Source organism: Cryptotermes secundus, unplaced genomic scaffold (genome assembly GCF_002891405.2).
Source record: "Cryptotermes secundus unplaced genomic scaffold, Csec_1.0 scaffold4759, whole genome shotgun sequence".
Lineage (NCBI taxonomy): Eukaryota > Metazoa > Arthropoda > Insecta > Blattodea > Kalotermitidae > Cryptotermes > Cryptotermes secundus.
In genome coordinates, this window is record NW_019733447.1 from 1 (window position 1) to 11,125 (window position 11,125).

The 11,125-nt window shown below is 40.9% G+C and overlaps 1 long non-coding RNA gene across 1 annotated transcript in view; it reads right to left on the reverse strand.

Moving 5' to 3' along the window:
• Positions 1 to 1,420: 1,420 nt before the first annotated feature.
• LOC111868161 overlaps positions 1,421 to 11,125 on the reverse strand; it is a 10,488-nt gene continuing 783 nt past the window's right edge. Inside the window, exons 2-4 of the long non-coding RNA XR_002843468.2 lie at positions 7,760 to 7,838; positions 5,305 to 5,513; positions 1,421 to 1,458 (exon numbers count right to left, since the gene is read on the reverse strand). This is a non-coding gene — a long non-coding RNA (uncharacterized LOC111868161). The remainder of the gene's footprint in view (positions 1,459 to 5,304; positions 5,514 to 7,759; positions 7,839 to 11,125) is intronic.

The window sequence follows — 11,125 nt, forward strand, 5'->3', positions numbered from 1 at the left end:
GCCCACGATTCATCTGGTTCATAAATTTGCGCACTTTTCCCACAGTTGTTTGAGTACCCGCGAAAATATTTATGCCGACACCAAAGTGTTTACAGAAATAGACTGGAGGTTGAGTAAAAGTGGAAATATTCCGAAAAGTTTCCTACATAAATGGACTAAGCACTGGAGTTGTTTTATCTCCTTTTATTTTCTAATTTGATTCTTTATAGGCCGTTACGTATTTGCAGGAATACAAGCTGTGACTGAAATTAAATGGGACGCATTTGTTGCTACTTAACCTTTGAATATTAATACATTTGCATATAAGTTCGCTGCAATAAATAAAAACAGAAGAATCCTATTTGACGCTAGGAAGGAAGTAGGGAAGTAGGAAAATATAGTATCAGTTTGAGATATGTGGATAGAGTCGTATATAAGGATAATGTACATGGGATATTGACGTTTTAAAAACGACGCAAAGCAAAGTGAATATTAAGGCCGCGCCATAGCTCAAGCCGTTTGTCGCTGGCGTCCCACCGCGGTGGCCCAGGTTCTATCACGCGTCTTGTAAAGTGGGATTTGTGGTGGGCAAAGTGGCGCTGTGGCAGGTTTTCTCCGAGATCTTCGGTTTCCCCTGCTAATCTTCATTCCACCAATTGCTCCACAAAAACCTTCACCTATTATATGCGGTGGGTACAATAGGTCAGATTTGGCCGTAGTACAAGGGACTTTGTCCCACCCTACTAGAAATGAAAGAATCGTCATAAATCTATCCACATGTGACGTGTGAAATATTTCGTATGTGTTAAGGAGGAGTAAAATTTTGGAAAATAAATCTGAGAACAATTTGTTTAACCATTCATTTTCCTTCCTTTGGTCTCTATGTTATGTACTCTCCTTCATTCATGGAGTCCTATATAACTTTTCATTTGTCTTTTCTCTTTCTATTTGTACTTATGCTATCATTAATATTGTCAGATGCAGGGATGACAATAATATAATGAGAATTCGACTCTGAACTACAAATATTTTGACTGTTTAGAAAATGTAGGCTCTTACAATTTTTCTGTTTCACCCGTTCATGTTTATTAGTAAAGTTTTTTTTTGTGTAAAGAAAAGCGGGACTTCTGAAATAACATTGCTCCCTCGGATATTTCCTTCATAACGTGCAGGAATAGTGGAGCCAGAAAAATCGCTCTTTCTAGACAACGGCAAGGATAACATATCTCAACGTGTTTCCAATGCTATTTGTGAAGTTTAATATATTCCAAATGTAGTAAAATTTGGGGCCTATTCTCCCCTGAAATATTTATATTCATTTCTTTTACTTAAAAATATAATTGACTGCTCTACCATTAGAAATGATAGAAAAGAATAGCAATATCTGGGCATAATAATTACCTTCACTTTCACATAAGGAGTCAGTAGTAAGAGAACTGATTTCGTCATTCCTTTTTGTAGTTCATCTTGAGATGGAACCTGGTAAAAATTACATACCGCATATTAATAATCAGACACCGTATCGAGAACACGCCGTTATATGTCATGCATGGTGAACAGTCTTCGCCGTTTGCTGAAAGAACAGAAAATCAATATAGAGAAGAACAATGCTTTCTCATCAATTCTTGCAACAGAATCTTCATAAGAGAAATCGCGGATTAAGGGAAGAAAAATTTGGATTACATAAACTGTAACTGGCGTCTGCTCTAACAGTGTACGGACGAAGGAGTATGACATATAGTGCTGCTACTAGTGGTTATGCGGTTAGCAAATGGTATTTGAAGTAGTAACGAGTTCCTTGTGCTAGAAATGTACGGCTGAAATAGTCTGACAATTCCTTGTTGACTTATAATGAAGTGCATTCATAGGCTATTCACGTGGACGATCTCTAATCTCTTTATAAGACCTCTTCAATAATTTCGAGCTTTTGTTCCTAACATGGTTCCAGGTATTTTCTTTTGGTTTTATATAGCAGACCACTATGCCACACCATGCCGAAGGCCTGGCTCACATCTAAGAACACTTGTACAGTAGTTTATGTCGTCTAAAGCTACGTCAATAATATTTGTAACTCGATGAATCTTCTGTATGGAAAAATGGAAATGAAGAAATTAATAATGGTGGTGTGGAATCCACTCTTCTGGCCTCAAGTTTTTCTTTATTGTTCTAAGTATACGTTATAACTAATATTAAAATATAACTTGTTGCATTGAATCTTTACTTGCTATCTAAAGAAGTTAAATATCTCTGGATTTGGGTACGATTTTCTGTTTATTGTTAAAATATGCAAACCTCGAAACGAAATTGAAAGGAGTGTTCAACGAACTTCCTTCTTCTCCACAAGATGGAATTTATTCCGCGAATGTATGATGATTTTTTCACAGGTCTATCACAAACATAATACTATGGCGTATTGACTCTGTGCAGGAACTCTTAAGCCGCATAGGCATCGAGGAAACCGCGCAACGTGAGAGTTGCTGATTGTATCTTATCGTCGGTAGGCGATATCACTCTGCTCATAACGGGGTGCGACTGACGTCACATATTCCCACTCATCCAGTCACTACGCAAGTCTCAGTAAATAACCCACCCCTTAAAATGTGACGTCACTCAAAACAGAGCGTCAGTTGCTAGGCAATTCGTGGGTAGATACACCTGACAACATTCAGCCATTGTTCCTCTCCGTGTGGAAACCTGGTCGAATACTTCCACAGTGACCCTGCGAGTCGTAGGAGGCGACGAAACGGGAAGCCTCAAATCTGAGGGAGTAAAGTATTGTCGCGAGTCTCAAGGGACTGGGACCCAAGAAAGGCCGCGCTGCTACGGCCCGGCTGCATATCCAAAGGGACCCGTCGTCTTGTCAAAGAGGGCGTCCCATAATAATAAGGCCGTAACTGTCAAAATGGTAAAAATTCATATCTAGTCATGTGAACGAGATAAGGCTCGACACCAAGACGTACTGACTGACTGACAGACTGACTGAAGGTCGTTCGCAATGTGACTTTGACTTTGACTTCAGCCAGTATTCAGTATGAGATTGCGTTACCAGTAGTTGGGAGTGGCGACAGCAAGCGAAGCGGATCAGGAAATACAGAAGGTTGCGTGTGAGAATGAGAAGGGTGATTTAGAAGACTTTCATGAGTGTGACGGTGAAGTGATACTGGAATGGTATTGGAAGATCTCATGTGCAATATCTGGATTGATTTGAAGTGCCAATTCCTGTGTGTAGATCCATTGCTAGGATACGATTAGTGGAGGAAAGAAAATTCTAGTGCATGTGCGACGGCGAATTGAAGTGTGTGTAAATCGGCGCTAGCGCTGTAATTTCAGTGTAATTAAGAGAGTGCGTGTACCGAAGCCGTTAATATATCCTTTCATCCATAGTAGAACCCATCATTTCGTAATGCGTGCCCCCTACACGTGACATATTTTGTGTCAGAACTTGGCGGCTCGGGTATTTTAAATTTTTCAGCATTGGTTACAAATTCTTTACAGCGTTGTCCTACAAGAATGGAGACACGGAAGACTATGGAATTCCTGTTGAAAGAATTTAGGGTCAATGGGAAAGCCGCCGAAGAAGAAATCCTAGCCTGAATGGACGATAATATGAAAGACGTTCGAGAAAATGCGGAGGCTGTCATGAAAGCCATGCGCGAAGAAACCCGCTCGAAGCGGTTTGAGAAAATGTAAGCCCGAAAAATACGATGGCCTGCCTAGAGCAGACAGAGGCGAGTCTACAAGGTAAAGAGACGAACTCAGGGGATAGGGAACCTGAGACGACAGAACGAAGAGAGTTTTCCGTAGAAACAACAGTGTTGCCGTTCCAAGAGCCGAAGAAGGAACGGCTTAGGGCCCGAAAACTGGTCGGGGAGTGCCGCTGAAAGAAACCGAAGAAGAGGTTGAACGTCGCCCGCAGACGTAAGACACACCGTGCGAAATTGGAACGACATAAGGAAAAATTCGTTGGAGAAACTGCAACAGGGCCATGGTTAAGCGAGCATACCAGAAATAAGGGCCACTCAGGAAGAATTTAAGGAAGCATGGTTTTGACCTTGTGGAGGGGACGACACCCGACAAAACGGATAAAGGCACTGCAAACAGAGGAAGTACCGGTTATGTAGAGACGCCTGTCACCCCACCATGAATGGCGAATGAAAGATGACGAGTACATGATAGTGAGAAAAAGTACTAATGAACGAGCTTGCGCCCTACCACGGAGCTGCTTAACACTCTCTCTCCTAGCTTACAGGATACACACTCACGACAATACAGACTTGGCCCGTGCTAGGCTAGTTTTCGGAAGAGAACTCCGACTGCCCTGAGACCTACCCTTTGGGGTACCCCCACACAAGGAACTAAAAGATTTTCCTGAGAAATGATTCAAAATTTTCTAAAGCCTGTTACAACACATTATTTCAGAAATTTATGCTGAGATGCACTAACCTTTTTTACAGCCCAGAATTTTACGCATTACTTACATTGTGTTAATGACAAAAGAAATAAACTAGTGCAGGGTTAGGAAAGCAACCCATCCATAACTATATTATTTTTCATATGAACAATACAGGTATGTAGGAAGGTTTCTGCCTCTTATTTTTGTCCTTTGGTCTGTTGCTTGCTTCTCCTGCATGGTATCTTGGTTCTCCGTGGAATAGACACAAATAAACTCCGAACCCTCTATCTGTACAACAGGCATGGCAAATGAATATAGAATAGCCTATTTATGTGTTCAGACTGATTCGTGTTAATATGTGAACAGCATAGGAAAAACAAAGACTAATGCAAAGAATGAATTTTTTGTAGAAACTCTACCTGTAAGTATTGGATGAACATCCGCAACAACAATTGGTGTTTCAGCCAATTAATTTGACGGCAATAATTTGTCCTGATGTGTTGAAAACCTACAACTATTTGCTCAAATTCGAAGCTGTATCTTCGGCTACCGAAATTATGAAAGGGTGTTTAGTCAGGGTGGGGAACTAGTGGGAAGATAATGTTTCACACTGTATCCAGCAACCTACTGGTAGCTACATCAAAACATGAGTTATGAACATTCTTAGAAGTGCACAAATACAAATTTGTGTCCGAATTTCACAAATTAACATCAAATATCACACACATATACACCTTCATAATAATTGTGCATCTTCCAGCAATATCAAAAATCAATCAGTCATAGAGAAGACAAAATTATAAGTGAGACTCTGAATTCATTCAGTAAAGCAGAAAAGCAGGCCACAGGGAAAGGAAGGGTAAGACGATACAACAGCGAGGAAGATTTCTCACTTAAATGTAAACCGCGGAATATGTGAACGCACCACTCACCTGGATGTTTTTAACACACGATTTCGGTGTATTAAATGTGTTCGTTTTAGCCTTCACTTTAGTGAAGTCGGGGATACGATAGGTCAAAATAGTACGACCCTTTGGACACTGCCTATTTCTCAAGGCCACGCTGGATCCTGGTTTCAAAGGTGAACTGTTGGTATGTTCTGGCCCTTCAAACCTCGCCCGGCTGTCTATTGTGGCAATTCCTGCAACAGAGCGAGACTACTAGTAGTAATTATATATATATATATTTTTTTTGCTCCCTGTAGCGAAGGCCATGGGAATGACTCGAACCTGCAATTAGGTCAATGATTTTGAATCTCATGTCCAAGATGATGTAGATATATTGGCATTACTGATCCTATGGAATGATTCTTTAAGGGAATCCTCTCCTACAGATCAATTTTCTGTTCCTGTACAAAGTATATATCAAATTAACACCGTCGTAACCATATTCACGTGACACAACTGTATCCCTTCCTTAGTGGAAATGAGTCATAAAAGTTCGGAGAAATATTATACAAAAGTGGTTCTTCCGATTCTTCTGCTTCCTACGTCTCTACGTTGTCTTACTCGCTTTTAATTCATGTTGTCCTATAATATTTTCTTCGTTTGTTTCTTTTCCATTTTCCTTTGCACGATTTTTTCATTAATATATTGTCACGTGCAGGGGAGACTACAGACACGGTATGTATTTGTGAATGTTTTAATGACAACACGACCAGAAGCTACAAGTACTTAGAAAGATATCGCTGATTTGACATTGTTTACAGCTAATGCATGCTGAGTTTTCTACTGCCTGAAGTGTCATCACAGTCTTTGCTTGGCAACAGCTCTCAACAGTGGAGAATATTCACCATATGTGCTCACGTCATTACTGTCCGGTCAATATTCCTCAATTGAAATATTAACTTAAAGAGAGTACCATCTGTCCCCAGACTCCATATCAGAGCTCAGTTGAATGCAGAGTTCATTATTGGATTTATGTGGTGAAAAATGAATAAGGTATTCCTCTTTCGTCTGTTACTAAATGAAATTTGGATACAAGGAGATAATACATCAGCTATTCATAGACAAACAGATAGCCCACGATTCATCTGGTTCATAAATTTGCGCACCTTTCCCACAGAAGTTTGAGTACCGGGAAAATAGTTATGCCGACACCAAAGTGTTTACTGAAATAGACTGGAGGTTGAGTAAAAGTGGAAATATTCCGATAAGTTTTCCTACATAAATGGACTAAGCACTGGAGTTGTTTTATCTCCATTTATTTTCTAATTTGATTCTTTATAGGCCGTTACGTATTTGCAGGAATACAAGGTGTGACTGAAATTAAATGGGACGCATTAGTTGCTTTTTTAACCTGAGAATATAAATACATTTGCATATAAGTTCGCTGCCATAAATAAAAACAGAAGAATCCTATTTGACGCTAGGAAGGAAGTAGGGAAGTAGGAAAATATAGTAACGGTTTGAGATATGTGGATAGAGCCGTATATAAGGATATTGTACGTGGGATATTGACGTTTTATAAACGACGCAAAGCAAAGTGGATATTTAGGCCGCGCCATAGCTCAAGCCGTTTGTCGCTGGCGTCCCACCGCGGTGGCCCAGGTTCTATCACGCGTCTGGTAAAGTGGGATTTGTGGTGGGCAAAGTGGCGCTGTGGCAGGTTTTCTCCGAAAACTTCGGTTTCCCCTGCCAATCTTCATTCCACCAATTGCTCCACAATCACCCTCACCTATCATCTGTGACTGGTACAATAGGCCAGATGTGGCCGCAGTACAAAAGACTTAGTCCCACCCCACTAGAATTGAAAGAATCGTCATAAATCTATCCACGTGTGACGTGTGAAATATTTCGTATGTGTTAAGGAGGAATAAAACTTTGGAAAATAAATCTGAGAACAATTTGTTTAACCATTCCTTTTCCTTCCTTTGGTCTCTATCTTATGTACTCTCCTTGATTCATGGAGTCCTATATAACTTTTCATTTGTCTTTTCTCTTTCTATTTGTACTTATGCTATCATTAATATTGTCAGGTGTAGGGATGAGAATTCGACTCTGAACTACAAATATTTTGACTGTTTAGAAAATGTAGGCTGTTACAATTGTTCTGTTTCACCCGTTCATATATATTAGTAAAGTTTTTTATATGTGTAAAGCAAAGAGGGTCTTCTGAAATAACATTGATCCCTCGGATATTTCATCCATAACGTGCAGGAATAGTGGAGCCAGAAAAATCGCCCTTTCTAGACAACGGCAAGGATAACATATCTCAAGGTGTTTCCAGTGCTATTTGTGAAGTTTAATATATTCCAAATGTAGTAAAATTTGGGGCCTATTCTCTCCTGAAATATTTTTATTTATTTCTTTTACTTAAAAATGGAATTGACTGCTCTACCATTAGAATTGATAGAAAAGAATAGCAATATCTGGGCATAATAATTACCTTCACCTTCACATAAGGAGTCAGTAGTAAGAGAACTGTCTTCGTCATTCCTTGTTTGTAGTTCGTCTTGAGATGGAACCTGGTAAAAATTACATACCGTATATTAATAATCAGACATCGTATCGAGAACACGCCGTTATCTGTCATGCATGGTGAACAGTGTTCGCCGTTTGCTGAAAGAACCGAAAATCAATATAGAGAAGAACAATGCTTTCTCATCAGTTCTTGCAACAGAAACTTCATAAGAGAAATCGCGGATTAAGGGAAGAAACATTTGGATTACATAAACTGTAACTGGCGTCTGCTCTAACAGTTTACGGACGAAGGAATGTGACATATAGTGCTGCTACTATTGGTTATGCGGTTAGCAAATGGGTTTTGAAATGGTAACGAGTTCCTTGTGCTAGCACTGTACGGCTGAAATAGTCTGACAATGCCTTGTTGACTTATAATGAAGTGTATTAATAGACTATTCACGTGGACGATCTCTAATCTCTTTATAAGACCTCTTCAATAATTTCGAGCTTTTGCTCCTAACATGGTTCCAGCTATCTTCGTTTGGCTCTTATATAGCAGACCACTATGCCACACCCTGCCGAAGGCCTGGCTGGCATCTAAGAACACTTGTACAGTAGTTTATGTCGTCTAAAGCTATGTCAATAATATTTGTAACTCGATGAATCTTCTGTATGGAAAAATGGCCATGAAGAAACTAATAATGGTGGTGTGGAGTCCACTCTTCTGGCCTCAAGTTTTTGTTTATTGTTCTAAGTATAAGTTATAACTAATATTAACATGTTACTTGTTGCATTGAATCGGTACTTGCTATCTAAATAAGTTAAATATCTCTGGAATTGGGTACGATTTTCGGTTTATTGTTAAAATATGCAAACCTCGAAACGAAATTGAAAGGAGTGTTCAACGAACTTCCTTCTTCTCTCCAAGATGGAATTTATTCCGCGAAGGTATGATGATTTTTTCACAGATCTATCACAAATATAATACTTTGGCGTATTGACTCTGTGCAGGAACTCTTAAGCCGCATAGGCCTCGAGGCAACCGCACAACTTGAGAGTTGCTGATTGTATCTTATCGTCGATGGCGATATCACTCTGAACTCGTAGAATGCTCCTAACGGAGTGCGACTGACGACACATATTCTCACTCATCCAGTCACAACGCAATTCTCAGTAAATACCCCACCCCTTAAATTGTGCCGTCACTCAAAGCAGAGCGTCAGTTTCTAGGCAATTCGTGGGTAGATACACCTGAAAACATTCAGCCATTGTTCCTCTCCGTGTGGAAGCCTGGTCGAATACTTCCACAGTGACCCTGCGCGTCGTAGGAGGCGACGAAATGGGAAGCCTCAAATCTGAGAGAGTAAATTATTGTCGCGAGTCTCAAGGGACTGGGACCCAAGAAAGGCCGCGCTGCTACGGCCCGGCTGCATATCCAGAGGGTTCCGTCGTCTTGTCAAAGAGGGCGTCCCATAAAAATAAGGCCGTAACTGTCAAAATGGTAAAAATTCATATCTAGTCATATGACCCAGATAAGGCTCGACACCAAGACTTACTGACTGACTGACAGACTGACTGAAGGTCGTTCGCAATGTGACTTTGACTTTGACTTCAGCCAGTATTCAGTATGAGATTGCGTTACCAGTAGTTGGGAGTGGCGACAGCAAGGGAAGCGGATCAGGGAATACAGAACGTTGCCTCTGAGAATGAGAAGGGTGATTTAGATGACTTTTATGAGTGTGACGGTGCAGTGATACTGGAATTGTATTGGAAGATCTCATGTGCAATATCTGGATTGATTTGAAGTGCGAATTCCTGTATGTAGATCCATTGCTAGGAGACGATTAGTGGAGGAGAGAAAATTGTAGTGCGTGTGCGACGGCGAATTGAAGTGTGTGTAAATCGGCGCTAGCGCTGTAATTTCAGTGTAATTAAGAGAGTGCGTGTACCGAAGCTGTTAATATATCCTTTCATCCATAGTAGAAACCGTCATTTCGTAATGCGTGCCCTCTACACGTGACATATTTGGTGTCAGAACTTGGCGGCTCGTGTATTTTTGAAATTTTCAGCAGTGGTTACAACTTATTTACAGCGTTGTCCTACGAGAATGGAGACACGGAAGACTATGGAATTCCTGTTGAAAGAATTTAGGGTCAATGGGAAAGCCGCCGAAGAAGAAATCCTAGCCTGAATGGACGACAATATGAAAGACGAGCGAGAAAATGCGGAGGTTATCGTGAAACCATGCGCGAAGAAACCCGCTCGAAGCGGTTTCAGAAAATGTACGCCCGAAAAATACGATGGCCTGCCCAGAGGAGACAGAAGCGAGTCTAGAAGGTAAAGAGACGAACTCAGGTAATAGGAAAACTGAGACGACAGAACGAAGAGAGTTTTCCGTAGAAACAACAGTGTTGCCGTTCCCAGAGCCGAAGGAGAAACGGCTTAGGGACCGAAAACTGGTCGGGGAGCGCCGCTGCCAGAAACCGAAGAAGAGGTTGTACGTCGCCCGCAGAGGTACGACACACCGTGCGAAATTGGAACGACAGAACGAAAAATTCTTTGGAGAAACTGCAACAGGGCCATGGTTGGGCGAGCATACCAGAAATAAGGGCCGCTCAGGAAGAATTTAAGGAAGCATGGTTTTGACCTTGTGGAGGGGACGACACCCGGCAAAACGGATAAAGACCCTGTAAACAGAGGAAGTACCGGTTATGTAGAGACGCCTGTCACCCCACCCTGAATGGCGAATGAAAGATGACGAGTACATAATAGTGAGTGGAAGTACTAATGGACGAGCTTGCGCCCTACCACGGAGCTGCTTAACTCTCTTTCTCCTAGCTTACAGGACATACACTCACGACAATACTGACTTGGCCCGTGCTAGGCTAGTTTTCGGAAGAGAACTCCGACTGCCCTGAGACCTACCCTTTGGGGTACCCCCACACAATGAACTAAAAGATAATCCTGGGAAAAGATTCAAAATTTTCTAAAGACTATTATACACATTATTTCAGAAACTTATGCTGAGATGCACTAACATTTCTTACAGCCCAGAATTTTATGCATTACTTACATTATGTTAATGACAAAAGAAATAAACTAATGCAGGGTTAGGAAAGCAACCCATCCATAACTATAATAGTTTTCATATGAACAATACAGGTATGTAGGAAGTTTTCTGCCCCTTAATTTTGTCCTCTGGTTTGTTGCTTGGTGCTCCTGCATGGTATCTTGATTCTCCGTGGAATAGACACAAATAAACACCGAACCCTCTATCTGTACAACAGGCATGGCAATGGAATATAGAATAGCCTATTTATGTGTTCAGACTGATTAGTGTTAATATGTG